The sequence below is a fragment of the Durio zibethinus genome, chromosome 15, assembly GCF_047325235.1.
Source record: "Durio zibethinus cultivar Kanyao isolate XHJ-2024 chromosome 15, ASM4732523v1, whole genome shotgun sequence".
Taxonomy (NCBI): domain Eukaryota; kingdom Viridiplantae; phylum Streptophyta; class Magnoliopsida; order Malvales; family Malvaceae; genus Durio; species Durio zibethinus.
In genome coordinates this window covers 5,908,501-5,918,334 of record NC_143176.1, presented here as the reverse complement: position 1 = coordinate 5,918,334, position 9,834 = coordinate 5,908,501, and the positions used below count along the sequence as shown (strand labels likewise).

The window sequence follows — 9,834 nt, the reverse complement described above, 5'->3', positions numbered from 1 at the left end:
CAAAATCTGTGGCTGCCGTGCATTTTGGTTTTTTTTTTTTTTTAATTAATAGTTAATTTTTATTAGGATTTTTAAGATTAATCGTAACTTTAAATGTTCTTTGATTTATTTGTCACTATAATTTTGTTATTGCCAGGACGGTCAAGTAGTTGAAGTTGCTGTCCTTTCTATGCAGGCTGATAATGTGGAAAATTCAGAGTCTGAACAACCAAGTTGACTACTTAAAGAAAGTTTGGAGTTTTGTGAATTAAAACTTTTGTGCCCTTCTTTTAAACTTCCTTTTCTGATATGTTGATTTAGGATTATCTTAATATATCTCTTATTACAACTACTTTATGTGTGCACTAAAAGAATCTCGTTTGCTACTGTAGTTTCTGCAACTATTCAATTCAAAGATTGCAGAATAGATTTATGTTAGAAATAGGATTTGCACCTTAATAATGAGGAAACTTGCTAACCAAATGGAACTAGTCCAGTTAGTACCCACTAACTTGTTAAAGCCTTGGTTTTATGGTCAAAGTCAATGTTACAAACTCCTGCAACTATTAGCCATACTAATAATAATTTAGTTTATTTATAAAAAAAAAAATGCTGCTTGCTATAATGGATTCTGCCTTTGCGTATGTAAGTTTGCCATTATGCTAAGCAAGATCCTTTTCATTATATTACTGGTTGTAGGTTTGTGCCATGTTATCTTGGTTGCAGTATCCAGCTTTATAATAGCTTATGGACTGATAAGTACCAGCCAAAAAATGCCACAGCGGTGAGATGTTATTAGCTTGTCTGTTCTAAACTGCTATTGATACTAAAAGACAGATGGGTAGAGGGATGTAATATTATACTTCATATTTTTTTTCTCCATTAATGCATTTTTTTGGTGTGTGGCAATACTGAATCGGTTGCATCTCTGGCGTGAGACAAGTTTTCAAGCAATCAATGTCTTCAATAACAATTGGTAAAGCAACATGCAAGAAGATGATGATTTTTTTGAGGAGTGAGCTTAGATGTTTCATGGATCAAATGATGTAATTGATGAAGTTCAATACTATATTATTCAAGACTTGTATTATGAATTTTATGGATTTTATGGATTTCAATACTATATTTAACGGATTTTAAATTTATAATTTGGATTGTCTTAGAATTTTTGTGGATTTAAACTTTATGATGTGAATTTGATCATTTAATGAATAACAAACAAACTTTATGATGTGGATTTGATCATTTAATGAATAATAGATAAATAATAGACTTTTAAAATAATTATACATGTTTTATTTTTAATTTAATAATTTCTTAAATAATTATAAATGAAATTAATCAAATTACAGATAAAATTTGAAGTTTACTGATGGATTTCAATGACAGAATTTTTGCTTTTAATGATGGACATAAAAAATTGTTGATAAAATATTGATGGAATATCAATGAAATATCAACAAAATACTGACAAAGTTGACAAAGAAAATCAACCTTATTGATTGATTATCAACCAAATATTGATGAATTACTTATGGAATATCAACAAATTATCACCGAATTATTAAACTATATCCTTATTTTCATCTAAATCACTAAACTTTAATTTGTACCAACGAAATCATTAAAATTTGCTAAATGTGACAAATATAATTAATCACTTAACTTTTTCATCCCAATTATTAACAGAAAAATGATGTGACTGCTATGTCATATGCCACATAAACAGTCACATAAGCTAAGCCTAAATTATTATTTTTTTCATTTCTTTTCTCTCCCTCCCCCTCTCTCTTTTCTCCTAAAGAATTTCAACACTGGCCAGCCACCATTCAAAACTCAATTTTCGACGCTGTATCGTGGCTCTCTCTGCCATCAATCGTCGTTTGTCGGCATGTGATCTTCATCAGAATTTAATTGTTTGCTAATTTCAGCCTCCTCATTCTTTTCTTGGCTCATTTCCTCCTTAAACTTTCTAAAGTATCCTAGATCTAACCTGAAAATAAGATCTACTACCATCTGTTCAGCCTTCTACCACCATTTAGACAACTATAATTCCATTTTCCCATTTCCAAATCAGAAAAGGGAAAATTATTATCAAGTTAAAAAGGAGAAATCCACCACGAACACTCATAATTCCACCCACATTCAATAAACAAATGTATACAATTAGACATTAGTGTTGAAATAAAATCTAGTAGAATTAGTGTTGTAATAATTTATGAGTAGCTAAAACAAGGGCACCTTTCTTTTCTTCTTTTTTATCATTGATAAAGTTAAAATCAAGAAATAAAGCCAGCAAAGAAACAATTTTTAAAACATTCTGTTATAGAAACAATCTAAAATATTCTTTCTTCTATTTAGGGGCACCAACTAGAGACAAACAAAGGAGGAGAATTTTTTTTGGCTTTCCTGGGGTGGTTCTGCCTCTAGCCTGGTAACAGTAACTCTGCTAGGCTCAAAAGTCGACTTTAGGCCCGTTTACGAGGTGGTGGAATGTTAGTTTTGGGTGGCTGCAGATGGAGGCTGAACAATTAAACGGAGAAAGAGTGACATTTAAGGGAAGGAAAGAAAAGAAATGAAAAAAAAAAAAAATTTAAACTTATGTGGCATAAAATGTGGAGGTCATATCACTTTTTTATTAGTAATTTGGATAAAAATAGTTAAAGTGGCCATATTTGTTACATTTAATAAGTTTTAATGATTTTGTTGATACAAATTAAAATTAAGTGATCCAAATAAAAATAAAAGCTTAATTCAGTAACCAAAGATAAAATTTACTCTTTTCTAAATGTCGATGTATTTAAAATTATCAGAAACACTTCCATATGTCCATGACCGTCACAGAAAGGATGTCGCCCAGCAATAAAGAGAACAAAAGTGAGAGACATAACGACAGAGTGATGCAATGCAACGAATAGAGTTGTGCCACGTGGAACAATAGCCAATTGGAAGGGTGATTAGATGCGTGAGAGGTGAGAATCAAGAGAAAGAGGAAGAATAAAGAGCCCTCTGGTGCTATTTGAATCGTCGTCTTTGGTTGGGCAAAGCCCTCTCTCTCTTTTCCCTAAACTCAAAACTCTTTTGTTTGTCTCTATCTATCTACTGACGGCTGAGGCTAAGACTGAGATTATAATTGGTCCCCGTTATTCTCTTCCATCTGAAACCCACAAACTGAGCTTTGGGATTGCTGTTTAGGGTTTAGAAATATTGTCTATATTGTTATTTCATCCAAAAATTAATTCCATACTTTTAGAGAGAGAGAAGGATAAAGAAGCATTTCTCAGTTCTATATTTTTATGTTACTGCTCTTTGCCTAGTATAATGTTTAAATTATAAGATTTAATGTGTTTAGTATATAAAATTATGATAAGATAGGATAAAATGATATTACGATAGGATTAGATTAAATAATATTATCTTATTTTATATTTGACATGTATAAAGATTAAAATAAAATAATAATTTATTTTATATTGATCAAAATTACGTGTGTTATAACTCAAGATAGAGGCGTTAAAAGTTTAAAAATTAAGGTGGGCTAATACTTAATATTAAGGCAGGAAATTTCATATGGCTTGATTTGATTAGGAACTTTTATATTTGCATTAAGTTAATTACACATATGTTACTTAGAACAATAAAAAATTAATATTTAAATAAAATAATATACAATTTACATCTTAAATTTTCAAATTAAATATCTATTTAATCTTCTTTTCTTATTGTGCAATTAAAATAAAAAGAAGTTTTAAGTTTATAGAAGTAACTAAAAGGAAACATATGAAAATTAAAAAGAATTACTCAAAACTTAAAGTTTATTTGTTATAATTAATTTATGGTTGATTCTTCCATTTTGCTCCAAATTAGAAAGTAAAAGTAAAGATTAAAAGTAATTTCAAAGACCTAATAAAAAGCAAACCATCATTCAAATTAAGAAAATTTATGCCTAACTTAAGAAAAACCAATCAATCAATTCCATCTCCACTTTTAGTAATCCAAATGCCAACAACATCCTTAGTAGGAAAAAGAAATTGAAGATGAAAACAATCCAACCTCTCTGTATATTTATTGTATTCCTAACTTAAACTTAATACTTTAAGAAGATGACAATTGGACAGATTGAGTTATTTCAAATTAAAAAAAAAAAAACTATTTTGAATTCAAAATTTTTTAAATTTGATATTGATGTTTTCTAAGTTTAGATCACCAAATTTAGGTTAATTGGGATCAAATTGTTGAGTTTTAAATTAATTATATAATTAAATAAAATTTTATTCATTATTCAAATATGAAATGCATTATTGATTGGGAATATAACTAAAATGTTGACAACCAAACTCTCAAAGAAGTAAAACCCAATTGGTTAGTGTATAGTGGTGGATCTTGATATTTAATTTTGAGAGAGTCAATTAATATTGGCTTAAGGGTAAAAAAATTGCTCAAACAAAAAATCATTTATCAATTAAGCTTTTCATATTTTAATGCAATTAATCAAGCCCTAAATCTTTTATTTCAAACTAATTGAATCTTTAAACATTTATTTTCACCTAGTTGAATCCTTATACATATATTTTCACTCAATTAAGCCCTCAATTGGACAGAAAAAGTTAACCATTTTTCTCTAATAAGAGTTCAATTAATGAAAATAGATGTTTAAAGGTTTAATTGATTAAAAAAAAAGACTTAGATGATTATTGAATTTAGTTCAGAGGCTTTTTTGTCCTTTTTGTCATAAATATTACATTGAATTTTAATTTTTTTCTTCGCAAGTAACCTACCATATATATTATCAATATAAATAAAAATATACTAAACATAACTTACGAAATTATAAATTTTATCAATTTGTATAAAGAAACATAATACGTCAAATAAATCATTTTACTTAAAATTGTGAATGGTTTAAAAAAAAAAAAACCAATTGCCAAAAAACATTTTTTTTATCAAAACAGGAAAAATAAAATATACCATTAAAAGAATAAAATTAAAACTTTGAGATTAGAAGTAATTAAAATTTTAACCTTTTAAAAGGTTATTCAAATCTAACTTTTGTCTTAAATAAAAAAAAATGCATTATAACAGGAGAAAAAATCTAAAATAAAATTAAAAATAAAAATTACATGGAGAGAAGTTGCGGTTGATTAAAAAGAAAAAAAAGTTTGATACTTAATTATAGATTTGGAGTCTTATGAAGAAACTAGAAAGTCTATTTGACTTTTGTTGAATGAATATAATTATGATTGTAACAAGTATACACTTGCTAATTATTATAACAAAGCTTTTGATTTTAAGGGTTTGTAAGTAATAATTGATTGGTATAACAAATAAACAAAAAAAATAATATGATTTTAATCCTTCTTAAACTATTGCATAAGATAGGTTCGCACCCATAAGCATAAACATGCATAGATTTTAACTGCCCAAAAAACGTCTTTACAATATCTCTTTATTGTTCTTCCACAAATAAGCCATTCGGATTTCAAAATATTATTAGCTCATTTAACTGAGTGAACTAGATATAAAGTATTCATATGAAGAGTGGAACTTATAGATTATTTGATTCTTGGTTATTCTTAAAATTTGGGATGAGACAAAGACCCCTTCTGACTTGTATAACCATTCATCTCTGCCTCATGTTACTGGGGTTTTTTAAATTTTAAGGGTTCAAAGAGCTTTCAGGCTTGTATAACCATCTGTCTCTGCTAGTGTACTTGAAAGGCATAAACTATGCTGTTGAATTCCATGCATGTGTTGGAGAACAAAGTGAATGTCCCGCATTTAGGTCCAAAAGTCGCAAACCCAGCAAAAGATACCCCGAAATGGAAACAAAACAAAGCTAAGGTGACCTTAGGAACTCAGCTTCTTTTAGAACTTTGAAAACATAAATTGAGAGAGAAAAAAATAAAAGAAAAAACAAAAGGCTGAAAGAGAGGGTCTTGGAGACTCTAGGAATGAACAGAGGAAGTGTGGAGGAGGACTTGGTCGAGAAATGAGAGACAAATAGATTCATAGCAAAGCTAAAGATTTGCATGGTTTTGAATTTTGAAAAAAAAAATTGTACAACTTTGGTATATCATTTTTTTTTTTTGATACCTCAGACAAACAAGGCCTTTGAGAGAAAATCTGAATCCTCTCAGATACAGTGATCTTCTCTTTCCACTCTCTTTCATTATTTTGGCTGAAAACTTGGCTAGGCTCATGGGTTTGTTCTTTTGACCTCCAATATCAGCGAGATTTTGGGCATCTTCTTCTAAACTTTGTTGCTTCTTCTTGTATATTATCTCTAGATTTTCCTCTTGTTATCCTTAATTTTTTTATTTGAAAATCCTTGTTCCTTGATTTCAAAGATTTCCTCTCTCCATAACCCTCTTTTAATCAGTTTTTTCTTCTTGAAAAGAATGGAAACACACAATAAAAGTGCACATATAAATAGTGAAATGCTTGAATACCAGGGTTGGGATTGCTAGCATCTTGTTTCTGACAAGTTTAAAAGATTTAGGTCTAAAGCTTTTTATTCTTGGATTTTTCTTCCAATTTTTTCTTGTGAAAGCTTGTGTTTACATATATATGGAAGCTCGTGAAAACAATGGCTTAAGAACATCAAACCCAAAGGTGTAGCAATAGTAATACTAGCAGTGGAGGTGGAATTGGAAGCAATCTTGATAGATCTTCCAAGAAGCAAAGGCCTAAAAAAGTCCCAAAAAGAGGACTTGGTGTGGCACAGCTTGAGAAGATAAGAATAGAAGAACAACAAAAGAAAGATGCAACTGTAGCTGCTGCTGCTGCTACAATTTTGCCTTCCCCATAATCTGTTATTTCACCACCAATTATTCATCATAAATCATTATATCTTTCTTTTCCAATCCCAAAGTCCATCCTTCAAATCAATCTTCTTCTTCTTCTTCTTCTTCTTCTGCTTCTTCAATTCCATTTCCTGCTGAACTTATGTCACCACCAAATTCAATCTCTAGAACACCTTTATTTGTTCAAAATATTGATATTGTCAGTACAACAAACACTGTTCCATTGACCTGCAGTGGTTCTCCAGGGTGGCATCCTGGTGCAGCAGTACTTTCAGGGAATGACAGTTTCAATAATGGTCATAAAATTTTGTTCTCGTGAGTACAACATTGAAAAAGAGTGTTCTCGGTTGGACCCTGGATTGGCTTTCAGGTCAGATTTGAGTTTGCCTCATGAATCTGAATCCATTTGGCTTTGCCTAGTTTGATTCAAAGGTTACAACCATTTCAATAACCTTCTTCTTCAGTGGTAAGAAAATTGATTTTGTGTTGTAACTTGTAGTAGTTGGAATCTTTAATTTATTTTTTAAAAAATATTTTCATTTCTGGTAACGTTGATAGGTAAAGAATTAGGTGAATTAATTGAATTCTATTTTTTATGTACGTATATTGTCATCAAGAACTTCATCAAAATCTGTACTGAATTGACCGACCAATTGCAATAATCTTGGCCAATTGTAAAGGTGTTGAAGTAAGAGGACATGTTGATCTCAATTTCAAACTATAAAATACTTAAAAAGAGATATCAAATCTCTTGTACTCATTTTTTTTGTATCGTTAAAATTCTCCCATATGATTGAGCATGAAAACAAACAAAAAACCAAAAATTCAAATTTTAGACTTTGAGTTATTGAATCATTGGTTCAAAAGTCATGTACTATAAAAAAGAATTGAATTTCCCATTTTTTATAGTTTTCCTTATCGGTATTCTTGTAATAATCATTTTGTATATAGATTGTAGAATTTTTCATCATTAACAGTTTTGTATATACATGTCATGTATCCATGTAATTGTAAATAAAAAAAAAAGTATTACATTGACATATATAGTTAATGTGAACACCTGCATACTTCTAAACTAATTTTTTAGAGATATAACATCATTAATTATTAAAAATATAATCATTATTTAACTGATGTAAAGTTTTATATAATTATGTAAACTCAATTGCATAAATATAAAAATTTATTATCAATTTATAAAAAAATAATCCAATAAAATTATACATGATCAAAGATATTTTTATATCATCTTTAAAACACAAAAATGTCAACCAAGGTTTTATATCACTAATAAGAGAATAAAAATCTAAAACACATCTCAACCTAATTCTTGGCCAAGTTGTATAAGTTAGTTTTGGTGTTGATGTGCTAGTTGATTGATAGTTTTCTTATGGGCTTTTTTAAGGAATTTCCTTTTTTTTTTTTTGTTTTTGCTTTCATATTTTCTTCGTTGGTTTGGGTGGTGAATGGGTCAGGTAGAAGCAGGCACTGGGAACAAACTTTGGCATATGGGATTTGTTGGGACCTGACTACGCTTTGTCCTGCCTTTGTAAGTTGGGTCCCCCAAATCAGAGCCTTCATTATGTAAGTTGCAGATGTTTACGTCTAGAAGGGTCCATACTGATCATAGAGAAAAAGAAGAGTAATATTGCTGAAAACGTAAAAATCAATTTGGAAGGCTTAAGGCAGATTTCGAATTTGACCAAAATTTAGTGTCTATTTAATTGGGTGATTAGATTAATTTCGATAATATTAAAAATGATAATGAAGGTAAAATTAGTTATAGTAGTAATAAAATTAAAATTAGTGGTAAGAACATATGTTTGGATGCTAACACACTGATAATGATGAGTTGAATTATAATGAAAGAAGAAAAGACTATTAAAGACGTTAATTTAAAATATGTAAATTATTTAATATTTATAAAATTAATAAATTATTAAAATTATTAAATTATTTTTATATCAATAATTTTATTAAAAAATGATTAAAAATTAATAAAAAATAATATTAATATATCAAACAATTTTTTCTTTTTTTATTATTTTTGTAGATACTTGTTAATTAATAAAATAATCTCCAAAATTTTTTATATAATATTAAAATTTATTTATTTATTAATTTATTATATAATAATTTATTATTTATTAGTCTATTTATTTATTAGTTTATTATAGTAAAATTTATTTGTTATATTAAATTAAATAATAACAAAATTATTTCATAATTTTAAACAAAAAATCAAAAAAAAAAAAAAAGAGGAACCTTATAATCACAAAAGTCTTCTAATCTTTCCGAACTTACATGCTTAAATAAAAAAATTTATTTAATGAATTAGGACCAATGACCCTTATAAGCTTCTCATGGTTCAAGGGTAAAAGTGAAAAAAACCAACATTAGTTAGCCATCAGTGAATTTATCCTTCAGAGGATCACTGAGCCTTGGCACGGTGAGAATGCAACTACTGCACTGAAATCAGAACTTCCAAATGGGTGTCCAATTAGTTGGTTTCAATTTGAGGGTTAAATTTCATGGCACTGGAGGTACGATGAAATCTAAATTAGCTCCTAATCTATATCACAAAGTCAATGATCCTTGGGTGTCAATGGAAAAAAAAATTGAGTTTGCCAAATATTCAAGTAATTTTAGACGGAAAAGTTAAACAGCAATTAGCAAAACTATTTTAATTTTAATGTGTTGGTGTAAATTGAATTTAAGATTTAATTAATTATTTTGACATTGTTACGTTTTTAAATATAAAAGAAGTCGTAATTTACAAATAATAAAAATGGAAGATAAATTTTAAAATTTTTTTAAACAGTAAAAGATATTTATTATTAATTGACAAAAATTAAAACCATATTACGAAATCATTTCTTCTAAAAACACCCAATTTGGCCAACAAATCTGCAAAGTGATTGGCCTCTCTGTAGATATGGACAAAAGAAACTTTTCACACTCTAGAATAGAGATTATACTACTTGTCGTGAAGATCATCGTATTCCAGAGATTAATGCTTACTTTGTTATTCCATGCTGTGACTACTTGAGAG

General features: G+C 28.5%; 1 pseudogene; it reads left to right on the top strand.

The window, feature by feature from the left end:
- Positions 1-6,177: 6,177 nt before the first annotated feature.
- LOC149514585 (uncharacterized) overlaps positions 6,178-9,834 on the top strand; it is an 80,270-nt pseudogene continuing 76,613 nt past the window's right edge.